Here is a 20,197-nt window from a genome sequence, read left to right as displayed (position 1 = left end):
CATGTTCCACTGGGTGGCTTTGATTCGAATTCTTCCAGGCAGTTGAATTTGAGCTGAACCAGGAAGAGAACCTGCTCTTTTGTTTGTAGGGTTCCAGAGACCTCCAAAGATGGTGAGGAAGCTGCCTCCATTGGCAGGACTGGACGACCAGGAAAAAGCAAAAGACCTGGTAAACCTTGAGACGAGGACACACCAGGTGGACTCTGGAGAGACCAACTTCGTTCCTGCGCAGACCAGATGTCAAGAGTTCACTCTGATCCTATGTGGGGTATTCCAGCACAGCCCGCTAAAACTGCTGTTGGTTATGCTGTCCGATGTTTTATGCAAAAATAGGTTAAATGGTTTAAAAGTAGATTTAGTTTTTTTTTTTTGTTCTTGCTAAACAGCCATCTGTGTTTCTCCATCATAACTTCTTTTAAGTTTGTGGCCTTTCCTGACTCATCTTTCAATGTTTTCCAGAGAACTTGCCCACGTGGAAGAAAATGCACACCACATAATGACTTTTTATTTCCCATGAATCCCTAATCAGGTTCCTTTGTTCACAACCAAGTAGTTAAAAAAAAAAAAGATTTAGTTTGAAAATTTTCACTATATTGTTGGATAAAGTTGGGATCAAGGTGGACTAGAACTTTAAGATCAGTTAATCAGTTTTTAAGATTTTTTTTTCTTCTTCTTGTGATTTTGATATTTTTGCTGTTTTGTTTTGGCTAGTGCCTCCCGATGATTTTCTTTTGGCATGGACTTAATTCTCTTCCAGGAATAGAGGACTTTTGTTTGCCACACTTGACGAAACCTGGAGACTGGTTTTTGTTCTAAACTGGAACCCTGAGCAATTATCATCTGAGCCTGAATCCCAGCATATACACATCTGACCTTCAGCAACATAGAAATGGGGGCAAAAAATGAAAGGGGGGAATTGTTAGGGAGAAAAGACGCCCTGAACAAACTCCACAAACTCCACTACACAGGTTTATGTGGACTCCTCCCCCCCACTCCAGACTAAACACTGGGAACTATAAATCCCATAATGCAAACTTCATGGAAGGAAGGATTGGAGGGAACTGAGGGTGGAGTTAAACAGGCCCGGTATATAACCTGATAGATGGACCTTGGGGGTTCGCTTGGCATTTCGCCAGCTCTCTGTATGCCGTGTGGGCCCCGTGTGCCATGAGGGGTTCCAGCTCGATGGAGCTCGTAGGATGCATTCACCAATTTATCTCCCTCTCCTTGAGTTCTTCATTCCCCCTTTTGTAAATAAACCATTGATGAACCTTTCTGTGTGTCTGTCTGCAGTTCAGTCTTAAGTTCTCCGGTGAGGACCCACAGTCAGGCAACCCATTTTATATCAGCATTACCCTGTAACATGAATCACAGGGAGGACACAAAAGGGGGAGAGTAATGGAACTCATCACTTCATTGAGAACTCACTCAGTATGTTTTATGATTTGTATGGGAATATTAAGGCTGAGTTGAAGAACAAAACAGTATAGGGAAAGAACAAATGGTGTAGTTGATCTGCCAAAAACTCAAGGTACTACGGGGTAAGGGATGCTTTACATACGGAGGGTGTTTAGTGGCATGGTAGTTGTTAATCAACTGATATTCACATTGCTTCTGCTGCACCACATGCGCTCTATCTCCATGCCCCCTTACGGGGGCTAACTCCCGCGCTCCTTGTGGGGAGCTCCCTGGCTGGGGCTTGAACTCAGGCCGCAGCGGTGAGAGCGCTGAGACTAACCCCTAGGCCATCCTGGAGGCCCCGCCAAAGGCTTAGTTAAATGGAGCCTTTAACCTTTATTAGGAGGCTTCAGGAGAACTACTGACAGCTGCTCCTCCAGCAAGTCAGAAGAGACTGCGGCTTCCCTACCCTTCCCTCAGTGATCATCACTGTCTCCTCCTCGGGCCCGTGGGTGCTGAGGGAAGATGGCTTTCAGCGGCACCTCCATGTCTTCATCGGTGACAAGAGGGGGCAAAGTATGGGGATTTTTCAATTCTAAAACAAGTATTTTTCATGGATGAATCAGAAGAAAAACCTACACAGTTCAGAAAGTAAGCAGGATTGTACTGATCCTGAAAGATTTCTTTGGTGATGATCATGTGTAAAATCAATATTTAGAAGTTTCTACAGATTTAAGTCTGCAGACTTCTGATGTCCTCATAGAATAATGAATGCTCTTAGCGAGCTGAAGAGACTCAAAAAAAAAAAAACAAAGTAAATAATCCAGTCACAAAATGGGCAGAAGAGCTAAAAAGAAACTTCTCTGAAGAGGAAATGCAAAGGGCCACCAGGCATATGAAAAAATGTTCAACATCACTTGCAATCAGGGAAATGCAAATCAAAATTACCATGAGATACCATCTCACACCAGTGAGAATGGCACATATTAAAAAAAAACTAGCAACAACAAATGTTGGCGAGGATGTGGAGAGAAAGGAACTCTTCTGCACTGTTGGTGGGAGTGCAAAGTGGTCCAACCACTGTGAAGAGCTGTGTGGAGATTCCTCGACCTGCTAAAGACAGAGCTTCCGTAGGATCCAGCAATTCCACTCCTAGGTATTTACCCAAAGGACACAGAAACATCAATTCCAAAGAGCACCTGCACCCCTATGTTTACAGCAGCACTGTTTACAATAGCGAAGCTTTGGAAACAAACCAAATGCCCAAAAATAGATGCCTGGATCAAGAAGAGGTGGTGCATATACACCATGGAATATTACTCAGCACTCAAAAAAGATAAACACATGCAATTTGCAGCAACATGGATGGCGCTGGAAGGGATCATGGTCAGCGAAATAAGCCAGAAGACGAAAAACACTGGATGGTCTCACTCATAGCAGGAATTTAGAAACCTAAATAAAGGACCAGGAAAAAGACTACTTATAATAAAATAGAAATCAAAATCAACAAGCAACTACAAACCAGAGACACACTATGGAGGGAGGGAGGTGAGGAGGGATTAGGGTCAAAATGAGGGGGGTGGGAATTGTATGGGAAATATAACCAAGATGAAAATGTATACATTGTACAAAAATGAAAAACGATGTAAAAATTATATAAAATTAAAAAAAAAAATAATGCTCTTCGCGGCTGGGTTACATGCACTGCATGGTAGCCTGAGAGTGAGCAGACACCGGGGGAGAAGTAGGTCCTTGACTGTGTCACTATTGCTGCTTAGTGACAAGAATTCCCGCCGCCTTCTGACAACGGACAATCTTTCATACACAACATCTGCGTTTTCAATCAGCACCTTGAGGGCCTGGAGCATCAAGCTAGAAGCTCTTACGGGCTGTCCTTTTGGGGTTCTGTGGCGGCTTCCTAACATGGGCGTGATTGATGAAATCACTGGCCCTTGATGATGATCTCAAGCTACATCCTCGCCCCCTCACAGGAAATACGTACTGATCTCTCCCTCTTACACTGGTATTGTGTACCTTTGACAAATGCATACCTATTAGATCAAATATAAATAAAAATATTTTATTGACTGATGTTTATTTTTCCTTTATTTACCTACATTTATTTTAGTTTATGACTGTGCAATATATAATTTATGACTATATAATTCTCCTTTCTGAAGGGATTCTCAGCATAAGCTGAACATGATTTTCTATTGAGTCAATAGATTGGGCAGACACAGCAATCTTTGATGGTGTGATAAAAGTGAGATATTTGGAATCAAGTAAAAACAAATCTGTACGGCACAAGTAAGTTACACAAACAGATGTTGACTTTCCTTTTTGTACTGACTCTCATCTCTTAATTCACATCTATGGGCCTCATGAGGGGCTACACAAAACCAATGAATGAAAAGAACTCAATTCTGAGAGATAACTTTGCTAGCAGAAAAATGACCCGCTGCCACAATGTGGCGCCATTGCTGCTGCTCTGCAATCTCTCAATAAACACATCTGCAATTGTGCACTTATTTTTTCTCTGTATTTCTATATTTTAAAAATAAAGTACATTGTTGTACATCCTTGTTAGTTCTTTGTTAGTGTAGGATTTCTCCCCTCAAGTGTGGTCACCATAGTTAACCTACCAGCAAAAGACCTGTAGTTCATGACCTTAGTCTATCCGTTGCACTTGTTTTCTTCACGTTGTATAGAAGAAATGGATTAAGTAGAAGAAGCCATACATTTCTGGGCATTAAATAATAGTTTGAGTGGTTGTTCAGAAACCTAGAAAAAAATAAGATTGAAATACTGAGGATAAGTAAGCTTGGATGAAAGATAGGTGTATATGATGAAGTAACTTATATCTTGAAAACCAGGGAGTCATTTAGTGGCAGGTGATTTTATCAGAAGGCTTACATCTTGGAAGGTGCAGTGATTTATCTCTCCATATCCTCCAGATATTTCTTAGCTCATAAGTGTCTTCTAGTACCACTGTCTGAAAATTACAGAAGCTTGGTTAACAACATGGGAATTCACATTGCATTGCCTTAGACTAAAAAGAATAATTTGGACTAATAGGCATATAGCAATCATTGGTGTGACATATGCAGGACCATCAAGAAAGTCCAGAATAATAAGAATACAGAATGATCAATTAACACAGCAAAGGGGCTGGCTTGAGATAGTACCCTGAGGAGCTGAGCACAGTATATAAAACTAAACTATTGGGCTATTTATGGTGCTGTATCCCCAGCAGCTAGACTACATGTGTCTGAGAGTTAAGGAATAGAAGTATGATGAGCTCTAGTCACCATCATTCATACTGACTACTTAAAGTAATTTACACTTCTCATCTGTAAAAGTTAATTTCACTGGAATAAAAATCTTGCCTCCATGGGGTGGGGGTGGGAAAATGATTTTACAAGACATTACAATGAGAATACCACTAAAATTAAAGATACAAAGGGCTACATATTTTGTGCATTAATGCTGGCATGCTAATAGGCAAATAAAAGATTTTATCTATTGATGATGATCTAGTTGCCATATTGTTTGATTAGTAATGATCCTGCTCACTGTGACAGGTGGGGGAACTCACATTGTGAGTAGGAAGAGCTATTTTACGACCTGAGGGACGCCTGATACTTATATGCCTGAAATAACTGAACACTGGTATTTGTCACAACCATAACCCGATGGGTATATCCCAACTAAGTCTTCCCAAGAGGCAATCAATGAAGACCGGTAGAAGACTGGCTGAAGAACAGCGGTACAAAGTAGAATGAGTGGGAACGGAGAAAAATGATGTCAATTATGTCAAAGTTTCAACTGGAGCAGAGGGGGCTGTGTCTGCTCCGCTGACACTCTTCTGCAGCGACCTTTGTGGTGATGGAGGCACTGTACAACTATGACGGTCATCTGATTTAATATGCACGGTATGACAAGGGAGCGAGCAGTGTTGGTCTATGTTGAAAACATCATGTCCCCGCCTCTTGGCTCTGTTTCAGCTGCTGGGTTTGGGGGAGGTTGTTTTGTGTGTGTTCGCTTGTTTGGTAATTAGAAAACGTAGGATGTCTCTTGTGTTGAGGAAGGCAACCACGAGAATGTGAGCACTTGTTGATTCAAAGTTGGACCTGGGATATTAAAGGTGCTGTACCTCTTCTCCCATCAGTATACATTCTGTTTGCCTTACTTGCTCCTAGAAGCTGCCCAAGGATGTATGACTGAAAAAGAAAAATGTTTAGACAATTTAGACAATACAGGTGATGACATAAACTTTTCAGTTTCGGTGATTACATTAACTTTTCAGAAAACTCCTTGTCTTATAGCTGACCAAGACAAAGTTTTGTTAAGTACGTACCATTCATTATTAAAAATGCCACCTACCAATATTCTAAGATCTTTCCAGGCCCTCCATGGATGGCAGTGGTTTCATATCATGCTTAAAAAATCTCCTGAGGTTGTGACCTGTGACATAAGCACAGAGAATTTGCAAAACTATGAGACATGGCAATATGGATGGGTACAAAATGAAAATTGTTTCTACGTTTTCTTATATTTTTGGCATTTTCAAAGTTGTGAACAGTAAACTTTATATCTGTTCTAAACTTGTTAGGAAATTATTTTACTAAACATTTCAACTATAAAGACTCATACAGTTGGAAAAGTTACATAGTGATCTCTTGAATAACCAACAATTTACCCCTATAAAAAATTCTGGAATGAACATAAAGGATTACACACTGATTTCTGACATCTTACGTTTTTCTCTAACCACTGAGAACAGAATGATTGTACGACTCCAAGACCATCCTCCAGGTTGTAACCTATGTGACTTTTCTGTCTGTAATTGTGTAACGAGAAAAGCCATCTACCAACATCTGTTTTGAAGAATCCATAGCTCTTAGCTTTATATCATTATCTTCCTAGCAAAAAACCTGAGTATTTCAGGACTATTAAAACTATAGCTTTAAACACATTACCAAACCACGATTTAAGGTCTGCTAACACCTATGGGAATACAATTGGCTCGAGTTTTCCAGTTGAGATCATGGTCAGAGGTGTGATACATGCCAGAAACCTCAGAAAAACACATATTCACACATCACTCCACCCTTTGCCACAAGGAAAAATAAAAGGAAACAGAAGACTAGCAACTGTCTACCTTTTCCTAAAGTCAAGGCATTACCAGTTCCTCTGTGCAGACTAGGTTGTCAAGTTCCATGTCTGAATACACAGAGAAATGCACAGGTCATAGGTGAAACACAGCAGCAGACAACCTGTTTTAAAGAGCAGGTTCTCGTGGCATTCTCTTTGTACTAGATTTGACCATTATTAAGTCCCAAAATATCCTAAAATAGAACTGTCCAAAATTCTTCAAAGCATATCCTTGAGGAAACTGGAATGTATCACTGTTTCTCACTAAATGAAAACTTGAAATAGAAGTAAAAATAGTCTTCTACTTCAAGATATCATAGAAATTAATTTGTCGATGTTATTCACTGTGAAGTTTCAACACCATTTGAATAGACTTTGAAAAATTTTATTATCATTTATAACTTTGGGGAGAAAAGCTACAGAGAATCAGATTAAACATTACAGCCTTTGTTTTAAAACACTTATTATTGTATCATTCTGCCCTGATATTATCTAATCATTTTATTATTTTTACTAACATGAAAAGGACCTATGAACATATGAGTCAAACCAAAGCTAAACTGTGAATAATAAAACAAAGTTAAACATTAGGTCTTCCCACATGCATAACTCTTACTCTCTCTACTTGATATTATTTGTCTTTTATTTCATTTTTGAAAAGTTTCATGAGATGTAATGGATATAAAATAAGCTCTGCATTTTGGCCAATTTTATTGAGGTGTAATGTACATAGCACATCATTGTTTATTTATCTTAATGATTTCATATATGTTCACATTGCATAATGATTACTGCAACAGATTTAGTTAACCATCCTCACCTCATATAGTCACAATTGTTTTTTCCTTGGGATGTGAACTTGTAAGAGCATGTTTATCAGCTCTTCAGTATACACTAAACCACTGCCAACTATAGTAACCGTGCTGTTCATTAAATGCCCAGAACTTATCTATCATACAACTTGTACCTTTTGATCATTACCATCCATTTTTCCCACCCCTAGTCAATACCCCTACAGTATTTGAAAAACTATGACAAGTGGCAATATTGGTGGGTACAAAATGGAAAATTGTTTCTGTGTTTTCTTATATTTTTTGGCATTTTCAAAGTTGTGAACAGTAAACTATTTGTATCTGTTCAAAACTTGTTAGGGCATTATTTTACTAAACATTTCAACTATAAAGACCCTAATCAATACCCTAGTCAATACCCCTGGCAACCACCAATATTTTCTCTGTTTACGAGTTTGAGTTTTTTGGCATTCCACATTAAGTGAAATCATACAGTATTTATCCAACTATCCATAAATGAACACTTAGGTTGATTCCATGTATTGACTGTTGTAAATAATGATGCAGTGAACAAGGGGAACAGATACAGTGATTTCATCCATTTGGATATGTACCCAGAAGAGGAATTGTTTGTGAGATTGAACATATTGTATTTTTCAAGGAATTGGTTCATTTCAGGATTATCCAATTTGTGGACAGACTTGTTTATAGTTTCTTCTCCTTCTCTTTCTTCTTCTGTAATCCTTTACAATTATATGGAACTTGTGACACTTGATTTTCTCAAGTTAGCAGACTGTGCCCTACTCTTGTCTTACTGAATCTTGTTAGAGCCTTATACATTTTACTGATCTTTTTAAAGAAATAATTTTTGTCTCCATTTATTTTTTCCATTAATTTCCTGTTTCCAGTCTCACAAATGTCTGCTCTAGGCATTATTATTTATTTTCTTCTACTTGCTATGGCCATACTTTTGTCATATTTTTCTAGTTTCCTAATGTGGAAACTTGTATTATGCATATTACATCTTTCTTCTTTTTATATCAATTCAAGGCTATGAATAGCCCTTGGTACACTGGATTCTCTATATTCCACATATTTTGATAAGTTGTGTTTTCATTTTTGCCCAATAAAAACTATTTTTTACTTTCTTTTGAGATTTAATACACAACAATAAGTAAATAAGTAAATAAGTAACTGGGGTGTAGGTCAGAGATGAGGGGCTGAGAGGATTCACCAGAGACAGAGTGGGGAGCAGAACAGGCAGAAGGACCAAAATATACTGTTGAGGGCAGTGGGGCACCACCAGAGAGGTCTGCTGTACCTTATGTGAGTTAACTCCCTGGCAGGGATGGAACTCAGGCCCATAGGTGTGATAGGGCTGAGATTAACCCCTAGGCCACCAGAATGGGCCCACCTGCTGTTGTTAGATGAAAAATTCTATAGCTATCCAATTAATTGACACTACTGTTGAGTTCCACTATGTCTTCACAGAGTTTTTCCTCTGGATTTGTCCAGAATGGGTGTGATGGGTGTAGAAATATCCAACTCTGTCAGTAGATTCATTTGTTTCTCCTTGCAGTTCTTTCAGTGCGCTTGATTCTCATTGATTTTATGCAGTGAACTTTTCAATCTCAGACATAGCAATTTTCATCTCTTGAATTTTAATGTGTGCCTCTTTTATATAGTCTATATCTCCTCTTAATGTCAATCTATTCTTCAGCTTCTTGAACACACAGAATTCAGCAATATTTGCTTTCATGTCCTAGTTTACTAATTCTGCCACTAATGTCATTTCTGGGTCTACTTCAATTGATCGATGTTTGTGTTTTCCTCTTTTTTAAAAGGTCTCGTAATTTTTAATTGGATGGCAGGCATTTTCGATTTTCACATTGTTGGGTACGGTATAGATTTTTGTTTTTACAAACATTATTGAGTTTTGTTCAGAAACATGTTGAAGTTATCTATTAACATGTTGACCCTTTGGGGTCTTATTTTTAGGTGTTACTAAGTGGTAGCAGAGTTGATTTTCCTGAAGTCAATTTTCCCTCATGGTTATTTAGGTTGAAGATGTCAAATGCACATTTCAGAGAGTGGGAAGATCGTGTTGTCATTCTTCCATCTCATATAACACTTTATCATATGAGCCCATGAAGAATGACACAGAGCAGTGTATTTCTGCAGACAGTAGTCCCCATTCAGTGTTGATTAATATTTAAATTCTTTTTTTAAGATTTATTTATTATGCATACAAGAACTCGGGTACAGGTCAGAGGCATGGGGGCTGACTGGACCCACCAGAGACAGAGTGGGGAGCAGAACAGGCGGATTGACTGAAATACACTGCTGAGGGGAGCAGCAGGTGAGACAGGAGAGGTCTGCTATGCCATGCAGGTAGCATCCTGGCTGGGGACTGAATGAATGCAGTGCTGCAGTGGCTGAGAATAGCTTCATAGTGGTGCAACTTAACCCCTTGCACCACCAAGGAGGCCCCCGACGTTTAAATTCTTAATGTTTGATCCATGCTGTCATTTGCTTAATGCTTTGTGGTGGATAGATATAGCTAAAAATATCCAAAGGGCTGACTTGGATAACCTAGAAATAGATTACAATATCTAAAAACTGACTGATTTTTTCATACTGGTTAAAGTGCTTGACTCTTGCTAGAAGCAGATTTCCATGTTTAAAAATAAAATGCAGATTTTAATATTGCTCTAAAATCTCTGACACTATTTTATATGCCAAATGTGCTTGATTTTATATTGCAAATTTCTAAAATTATTCTGTCATTTTGCAGTCAAGGATATATCTGTGTAGTGTAATATAATCACAAACTAGCTAAAGACCAGGCCCATCATGTCGTCCTATTATTCTGTATGTAGGTTTAGGTTACTTCTAATGAAGAGATTAATTCCACATATTCAAGTTAACAGATATTTATCAGGCAGGTTTTTGGGATGAAAATGCTTACAGATCATCCAATGCTTACAGATTGGAGAGTGGTATGAAATACACTTTAAGATATTTTCTTAGTTATTTTTATCTGTTAGGCTTATAGACCTATAAATAAAAGTGGTGGGATTCCCAAAGGAATAAAGATTCAGCTTATGAGTTTATTTTATGCAGCCTTCATTCTACCTGTACAACACCTCAAGTCCTAACACAGGCAAATATAAAGCAACATCCTATTTTATTTTATTAGTGTATTTTACAACAATTGTGCTGTTGCACCTCCCCCTGCAGTGACCTTTAGGGCTAATGGCTTTCACCAGGGTCCCTAGGTCCAGCTGGGCAAGGAACCAGCGCGCAGGGGAGTACAGCAAAGTTCCCTGAAGACATAGATTAGACAGACCTATCAAAAGATAACGACCATCAGGAGCCACCACAAAAATGCTGACCAAAAGGAGCCTTATCTCGTCTCCTCAGACCTACAAACTTTATCCCTTCACTCTCTTTCTAAAACTTCTTCCTTCTCCTCTGTAAAGGTCATTGATTGCTAAATTAAAGAAACATATGAAATCTAGTAACAAGGATGACTCAAATGAAACACCACTAAACCTTGTGTAACAACAAAATTGTTAGTTCAATAATTGCTCTGTTATATGTTAAAATTCCTTAGCTTTGATCCCTAATGAAAAAATGTTATTACATAAAAAAATAATAAGTGCACCTGTTATAATTAATAATGATTAATGAATTTGGTGGTTAGCTAGGAGAAAATGTAATTATATAAAACAAAAGACAAAACTAATGGTCTGACTGCTTAGGAATGTGCCTAGATCCAAATGTAACTCTGGACATAAATCACTGCCTTGTCAATGATAAGTTAAACCTATGAGCCAACTGGTTTAGTTCACTGATAACCAATTCTATGCCTTTAGAAAAACATATATATACTGGCCACTAACTTAAATAGAATTACAATCAGATTTTCACTCTCTTGAAGTGTGTCTGTCATTTCTTTCGCCGACTCCCTGACCACCCTGTGCAGTCTCCCAACACTGAGACGGCCTCATCATCTACTGCTGTGCTGGTCCGTGGCAACATCTAATACATTATTTTTAATATAACTTTATTGCTAATGTCAGAATAATAAGTCAAATCCTTAAGCATTCTGTGCATCATATTTGGTTTGTGAGAGTGGGGAAAGCAAATATAATGTTGTTAAAAAATATTGAACATGATCAAACACATCTGAAAGAGATCAATTCCTTAGGGAAGAATTTCTACCTACATAATTTCAAGTGGAGTAATCTGTTTTCTAATTAGCAAGGAAAAAAATCCCCTGTATCTGACCTTGAATTCTAAAATATTAGCTCTGAGGGAATATTTACAATCCAAAAGCTCAGATGCATAATGAAAATACGGACATGACTTTTACTGTTGTTAAGGTTCTTTTTAAATCATTCTTAGCCATAATCAGCCTCTGTTGACTGACATTTATAGTATGGAAATTGGCTGGAATACAAATCCAATGGCATTTGAAATTAGAAAACACATTACTGAGGAGGCAGGTTAAATACTTGTGGTGTTCAAAGTCATTTTTCTTGGGAGAACCAATACCTTTGTTCATTTTGATCAAGATTATATACTAAATGAGTTTTACATGTTGAAATTATTTTAGTTCTCTAATGCTGCATCCTTTGTCATTTTATATAGTTATTATTTATTTCAGAGAAATGTACTTTCCAGCTTTCAATGTTTTAAGTATGATAAAGGAGGGCAGACTTTAGGATTTACACATGAAGAATTTGTAAGGTAGATATGTTTGTTACCTGAACACTAAGTGCTTGTATCCATAATTGATTGTCCTGATTATAAACAATCTGTTCACATATTTGTTTGTGGGTTTACACTGATGTAGACACAACAATTAAAACATGAACAGGAGGCTGAACAAGGAAGATAAAGAATGCAGAGTCTTAATGAAAAATTCCAGTTCACAACATTTTCTCCCAGAATCCAGGACAAGGGATTCCTGAGCTTCTGGGAGAATAGTAAGATACTGTCTAGACTTGGGAACTGCAATTATAAGGAAGAGGACATGGGGGCCTCCCTGGTGGTGCAAGCAGTTAAGACATAACCTATGAAGCTATCGGCAGCCACTGCACCCCACACACCTATGACCTGTACCCCAGTTCTTATATGCATTAAATGAATAAATCTTTTAAAAAAAAAGAGGTCACTGCAATGAAATCTATTGGGATTTTAGAGTCAGCCAGACCTGCAATGAAAACTTGATCCTCATTCATATTCTGATTGTAGGAACTTCTGACTATTCAGAAGTTTAGGCTTATGTGAAATGAGAATGAAGACAGTATCTGCCAGGATGATGGTGAGGATTAAATTAGATTGTTAATGATCATAAAGTCTGCACATGACTCCATTAAAAATAATGGCAAATATGAATGTTGTAGAAGGTTCAGACTCCTGGGGTGTTTATCCCTTTAGCAACTCACTTTCACAATCCTTTGAGGTAACAATGGTTTGGTATCTGTGATTGTTTCTATGGTATGTTTAAGAAAGCTGACAGTTAACATTCACAAGGACACAGATCAATGTATGTATTCTGAAATAGTAAATCAATGCAATAAAACTCTATGTGATTATAAATGACTGGACATCCTGCCAAATGTATATTTATCTCTTTATTTCTACTTATTCATTGTCCAGGAGCTGAGGATAACTCCTCAAATAAAGTAGAATTACACCAGACATATAGTAGTGGCTGAAATTTATAATATAAATGGAAATTTCTTAAAAGTGGACAATGTAAGAAAATTCTGAATTTCAGTCTTCTAAGACACTGAAGAAGTCTCTCTGATGGGAAAGAGCCCGGGAAATTGACACTCAAGAGTAATCCTGTATGAAGTCACACAGAGCACAGCACTATGAGGCTATTTGTAGCCACTGTAGCACAAGTTCTATCCCCGGCCAGGGAGGTGACTCACATGGCGCAGCAGACCTCTCCTATCTCACTTGCTGTTCCCCTCAGGAGCGTATATATCAGCCAGTCTGCCTGTTCTGCTACCCACTCTGTCCCCATGCACATCTGGCCTACACCCCAGTTCTTGTATGCATCAGTAAATGAAAATAAATCTTTAAAAAATAAAGGGTGAGGGGGGGGCGGAGCAACATGGCGGCGAGGAGACGCTGCGAGTAAGATCTCCCATTAAAAAAAGTGAATAGGGAGGAAAAGCGGCAGGTCCCAGTGAGAACTGGGACATGGAAGATAAACGGGTGACGCCAGCGAACTGCCCGAAGAAGAAACTGGCCATAAAAGAGGACTAGAAGGGAGGGAAGCGCAGAACCCTGCTCCCCTCCCCCGCCCACAGAGGCGGCACTCTCCGACCGGCAGAGAGGAGGAAACAACAAACTAAAACGACCAACAAGAACAAACGACGCAGCAAGCGGGACTGTGAGTGGAAAGGAACTATTGCAGCCACCACACCCCGTGAACGGGAGCTGAGGCGAACCCTGCAGGATCCGCCGCGGCGGTGAGCGAACGGCTCCGGGCGCCATTAGAGAAGAACAAAGACCCCGGGAGACGCGCACACAGCCCGGGCTGCCGGTAAGCTTGCACGGGAAAGCGGCGCGCTTGGCGCGCTTGAAAAGCAAGTGCAGACCGGGATCGCGGCTGCCCAGGTCCCCGCGCCTGCCACCTAGGCTTGCGGGGAGACGCACGGAGGTCCTCACTGAGGTGAAGGTCCCTCCCTGAGTGAGCAGGAACCAGGCGCCCAGGCACGGGAGCTGTGCAAAAGGCGCCATTCCCGCGCCACTGAACTGGGCTACAGCCCGCGTCCTGGAACTGAGGGCTTTGAACTGAGACCCGGGGCACGAAAATTCGGGGCGTGGTTTCTCCACGACGGTGGGGCACAAGGCAGACACAGCACCCCAAAGCTGTTGAGGTGTACCCTACCATTCCCGCTCTGTTCTCTGTCCCACGGGGTGGGGGGAGGCGAAAAACAGCCCCCCAAGGACAATAGGAGAGATCTCTGGCGCCACCTAGCGACCAGGAAAAAAAAAAGTCACTAACACCCTATAAAACAGGACATTTCTTAAGACTGCTTGAAAAGGGCAGAAGGTTTCTGGAGGACCCAGTGGCCAGCCGGGAAGTTATTCCACGCCAGGCCCCTTCCGACCAGCAGTCTGAGCCCATAGAGGGAGCAGGCACCCACGTCCGGGGCAGACCGGGTGCGCAGAAGAGGGTGCCTGAAACCGGAGGCTCAGGGACTGCATCCCGCTTCGCCATTTGAGAACAGGGACATTTCTTCAGTAAAAACTGCCTAAAACCAGCAGAAAGCTCCCCCAGAAGACAGAGATGGCTCCTGGAAGAGCCAGAGGGGAGCGGAGAAGTTCACCCAAGATGTCAGTCAGTCCGAGCAACACAGTGTCCCAACGCATACGACAAATTAGAAAACAGACAGTAGGGAGTAGAAGAACCACACGCAACCTAACAACTCCTCAGGAAAGAAGCACACCACAAAAAGAAAACCACTCCCCAGATTGCAACGACAGCAACTTGGAAGAACTTCTGAGCCTTCCAGAAAGAGAATTTAAAATTGCCATGATTAAAAAAGTGATAGATCAGAAGAAGGAAATTGAGTCCCTAAAGAGGGAAGTAAGAGAAATGCAGGAGATCAAAGAATTAATGGAGGAACTAAAGAACTCTGGGAAAAGCAATGAAAGCAGAATAGATGAAATGGAAGAACGAATAAGTAATCTTGAAGACACAGAAATAAAAAAGAACCAAAACAGAAAAGGAAAGAGAAGTACGAAGGAAAAAGAATGAAGAAAGACTTCGGGAACTATCTGACTCCATGAGGAAAGGAAATATAAGAGTTATAGGAATTCCAGAAGGAGAGGAGAGAGATGTAGGAACAGAGAAAATATTCATGGATATAACTGAAGAGAACTTCCCAAATGAGAAGAAGGAGCTGAAAATTGATATACAAGAAGCAAGAAGAACACCAAACTTCCACGACGAAAGGAAAAACACAGCAAGACACATAATAGTAAAGCTCCCAAGAATCCAGGACAAGGAAAAAATAATGAAGCTGACAAGAGGGAAGAAACAGATAACATTCAAAGGAAAACCAATCAGGCTGACATCAGACTTCTCTGAAGAAACACTACGGGCAAGGAGAGAGTGGAGGGACATAGTCAACAGACTCCAAGAAAACAGATGCCAACCAAGAATACTCTATCCCGCAAAGCTCTCTTTCCTCCATGAAGAAAGAATATGGACCTTCCCAGACAAAGAGAAACTCCGGAATTTCATTGCGACTAAACCCCCACTCCAAAAAATACTACAAGGAATCCTAAAGCCAGAACCTCAGAGGGACGAATAACAACGAAAGAAGACCAAAAAAAAAAAAAAGTTATTAATAAAATCAAAGGAAAGACAAACATAATGGCAAATACAGATGCTAACATATCAATATTAACTCTAAATGTAAATGGACTAAACTCTTCAATAAAAAGACACAGAGTTGCAGCCTGGATTAAGAAACAAAACCCAACCTTTTGCTGTCTCCAGGAAACACATTTAGCTACAAAAGATAAAAATAGGCTCAAAGTCAAAGGATGGAAAACAATCCTACAAGCAAATGGGCCAAAAAAGAAAGCAGGAACAGCTATACTTATATCAGATAAAACAGACTTCAAACTCAAAAAAATAAAAAGAGACCCCAATGGTCACTACATTATGATTAAGGGGACAATACTTCAAGAAGAAATAACAGTCATTAACATATACTCACCAAACGAAAGAGCACCAAAATATATCAGACAACTGTTGTCCTCTCTGAAAACAGACATCAGAGAAAACACATAAGTAGTGGGAGACTTCAACTCACCACTATCAACAATGGATAGATCAACAAGACAAAAAATAAGTAAAGAAACTAAAGCTCTAAATAAGGACCTAGAGCATTTGGGCTTAACAGACATCTATAGAACACTAAACCCAAAAAAAACGGAGTACACATTTTTCTCAAGCGCACACGGATCATTCTCCAGGATCGATCACATACTGGGACACAAGACAAACATCAACAGAGACACCAAGATTGAAATCATACCAACCATCTTTTCTGACCACGAAGGCATCAAACTAGAAATAAATCATAAAAAGAAGGCAAAGAACTATCCTACCTCATGGAGATTAAAAGCCACACTACTGGAAGACCACTGGACTAACGAGGAGATTAAAGAAGAAATTAAAAAATTCTTTGAATTGAATGACAAGGAGGACACCAATATCCTAAATGTATGGGATGCAGCAAAAGCAGTAATAAGAGGAAAATATATAGCAATAGAAGCTCACATCAAAAAACAAGAAAGAACTCAAAGAAACAACCTAATCTCGAAGCTCAAAGATCTAGAAAAAGAACAACAAAAAAACCCCAGAACCAGTAGAAGAAAAGAAATAATAAAAACCAAAGCAGAAATAAATGAAATTGAAACTAAAAAAACAATCCAAAAGATCAATGAAACCAAGAGCTGGTTCTTTGAAAAAATAAATAAAATAGACAAACCCCTAGCCAGGCTCACAAAGGAAAAAAGGGAGAAAGCACAAATACACAGAATCATAAATGAAAGAGGAGAAATCACAACGGACACAGCAGAAATCAAAAGAATAATCAGTAACTACTATGAACAGTTATATGGAAACAAGTTCAACAATCTAGAGGAGATGGACAAATTCCTACAACTCTACAATCACCCAAAGCTAGATAAAGAAGAAATAGAACACCTAAACAGACCAATTACAAGCAGCGAAATTGAAATGGTAATTAAAAACCTCCCCAAAAACAAAAGCCCAGGACCTGATGGATTTACAAATGAATTCTACCAAACATTCAGAGACGAATTAGTGCCTATCCTTCACAAACTCTTCCAAAAAATTGAGAAGGAAGGGACAATACCAAACACATTCTATGAAGCCAATATTACACTAATACCAAAACCGAATAAGGACAACACAAAAAAGGAAAACTACAGGCCAATCTCCCTAATGAACACTGATGCAAAAATCCTCAATAAAATTTTAGCTATCAGAATCCAACAATGTATCCATAAGATAATTCACCATGACCAAGTTGGATTCATTCCAGGGGCACAAGGATGGTTTAACATCCGAAAATCAATCAACGTTATCCAACACATCAACAAAAAGAAATATAAAAACCATATGATAATATCAATAGATGCTGAGAAAGCTTTCGACAAAGTGCAACACCCATTCATGATAAAAGCCCTTGAAATTCTTGGGATACAAGGAACATACCTCAACATCATAAAGGCCATCTATGACAAGCCAACAGCCAGTATCATTCTCAATGGTGAAAAGCTGAAAGCAATTCCATTAAGATCTGGAACAAGACAAGGATGTCCACTCTCACCACTGCTTTTCAATATAATACTGGAAGTCCTATCCAGAGCAATAAGACAAGAGAAAGACATCCAAGGAATCCAAATAGGAAAAGAAGAAGTCAAACTATCACTATTTGCAGATGATATGATAATATACATAGAGAACCCCAAAATCTCCACAGAAAAACTAATTCAACTCATCAATCAATTCAGTAAAGTGGCAGGATACAAAATCAACACGCAAAAGTCAGTAGCCTTCCTATACACAAACAATAAATCTGAAGAAGAAGAAATCAAAAAAACCACCCCTTTTATTATCGAAACAAAAAAAATCAAATATTTGGGAATAAATCTAACAAAAGAGGTAAAGGACCTATACAAAGAAAACTATAAAACACTGTTAAAAGAAATAGAAGAAGACACAAAGAAATGGAAAGACATCCCCTGCTCATGGATTGGAAGAATAAACATTATTAAAATGGCCATCCTACCAAAAGCAATATACAGATTCAATGCTATTCCAATCAAAATCTCAATGGCATTCTTCAAAGAAATAGAACAATTATTGATGAAATTCATATGGAATCACCAAAAACCCCTAATAGCCAAAGCTCTACTGAAAAAAAAGAAGGAAATGGAGGCATCACACTCCCAGACTTCAAACTATACTACAAAGCCATAATCATCAAAACTGCATGGTATTGGAACAAGAACAGACATACAGACCAATGGAATCGAATAGAAAATCCAGAAATAAACCCACAGATTTATGGTCAACTAATCTTTGACAAAGGAGCGAAGACTATGCATTGGAGCAAAGAAAGTTTGTTCAATAAATGGTGCTGGGAAAACTGGGTCGCTACATGCAAAAGAATGAAGCTTGACCACTACCTCACACCATACACAAAAATCAACTCAAAATGGATTAAAGAACTAGACATAAGACCTGAAACCATAAAATACATAGAAGGAAATATAGGCGAAACACTACGGGATTTGCACATCAAAGACATCTTTACAGACACATCACCCAAAGCAGTGATAGTGAAGAGAAAGATAAACAGCTGGGACTACATCAAATTAAAGAGCTTCTGCACAGCAAAAGAGACAATAACAAAAACAAATAGAAACCCCACCAACTGGGAGAACATTTTTGCACCCAACACTAATGATAAAGGACTGATCACAAAAATCTGCAAAGAGCTGATGAGACTCAGCAACAACAAAGAAAATAATCCAGTCAAAAAATGGGCAGAAGAGCTAAAAAGAAACTTCTCTGAAGAGGAAATGCAAATGGTCAACAGACATATGAAAAAATGTTCAACATCACTTGTAATCAGGGAAATGCAAATCAAAACTACCATGAGATACCATCTCACACCAATGAGAATGGCACATATTAAAAAAACTAGCAACAACAAATGTTGGCGAGGATGTGGAGAAAAAGGAACTCTTGTGCACTGTTGGTGGGAGTGCAAACTGGTCCAACCACTATGGAGAGCTGTGTGGAGATTTCTGGACCTACTAAACATAGAGCTTCCATATGATCCAGCAATTGCACTCCTAGGTATTTACCCAAAGGACACAGAAACATCAATTCCAAAGAGCACCTGCACTCCTATGTTTATAGCAGCACTGTTTACAATAGCTAAGCTTTGGAAACAACCCAAATGCCCAAAAATAGATGACTGGATCAAGAAGATGTGGTACATATATACCATGGAATATTACTCAGCATTCAAAAAAGATAAACACATGCAATTTGCAGCAACATGGATGGCACTGGAAGGGATCATGCTCAGCGAAATAAGCCAAAAAGAAAAAGAAAAATACCGGATGGTCTCACTCATAGCAGGAATCTAGAAAACTTAAATAAGGGACCAGGAAAATGAATATAAGAAAGTGAAAATCAAAATCAACAAAAAACTATGAACCAGAGACACTTTTTGGGGGGTGGGGGGTGGGAGGGGAAGGATTGGGGTCAGAATGGGGCGTTTGCAATTGTATGGGGGAATATAAAAATAAAATTTAATATTTAAAAAAAAAAAAAAAAAAAAAGAAAAATAAAGGGTGAAATGACATGACTTTATTCTGAATTTATAATTTCAGAATTTACAAGCGTAATTGGACCCCATCAAACATGCTTTTAAGAAATGATCTTAGCAACTGCATTATATTCTGTATGGATTTTTGATCATTTTTATTTTATTTTTCACATTTATTTAAATTGTATTTTTTATATTCCCCATACAATTACAACCCCCTTATTTTGACTCCAAGCCCTCCTTTCCCCGCCCCCCAACCCCCAAAGAGTGTCTCTGGTTCATAGTTGTTTGTTGATTTTGATATTTTCTTTCTTATAGTTATTCTTTTTCCTGGTCCCTTATATAAGTTTTCTAGATTCCTGCTATGAGTGAGACCATCTGATATATTTCTTTTTCTTTCTGGCTTATCTCACTGAGCATGATCCCTTCCAGTTC

Source organism: Talpa occidentalis, unplaced genomic scaffold (genome assembly GCF_014898055.3).
Source record: "Talpa occidentalis isolate TD23 unplaced genomic scaffold, MPIMG_talOcc4v2.1 talOcc4.18, whole genome shotgun sequence".
Classification (NCBI taxonomy): Eukaryota; Metazoa; Chordata; class Mammalia; order Eulipotyphla; family Talpidae; genus Talpa; species Talpa occidentalis.
Note: the sequence above shows the minus strand (reverse complement) of the source record.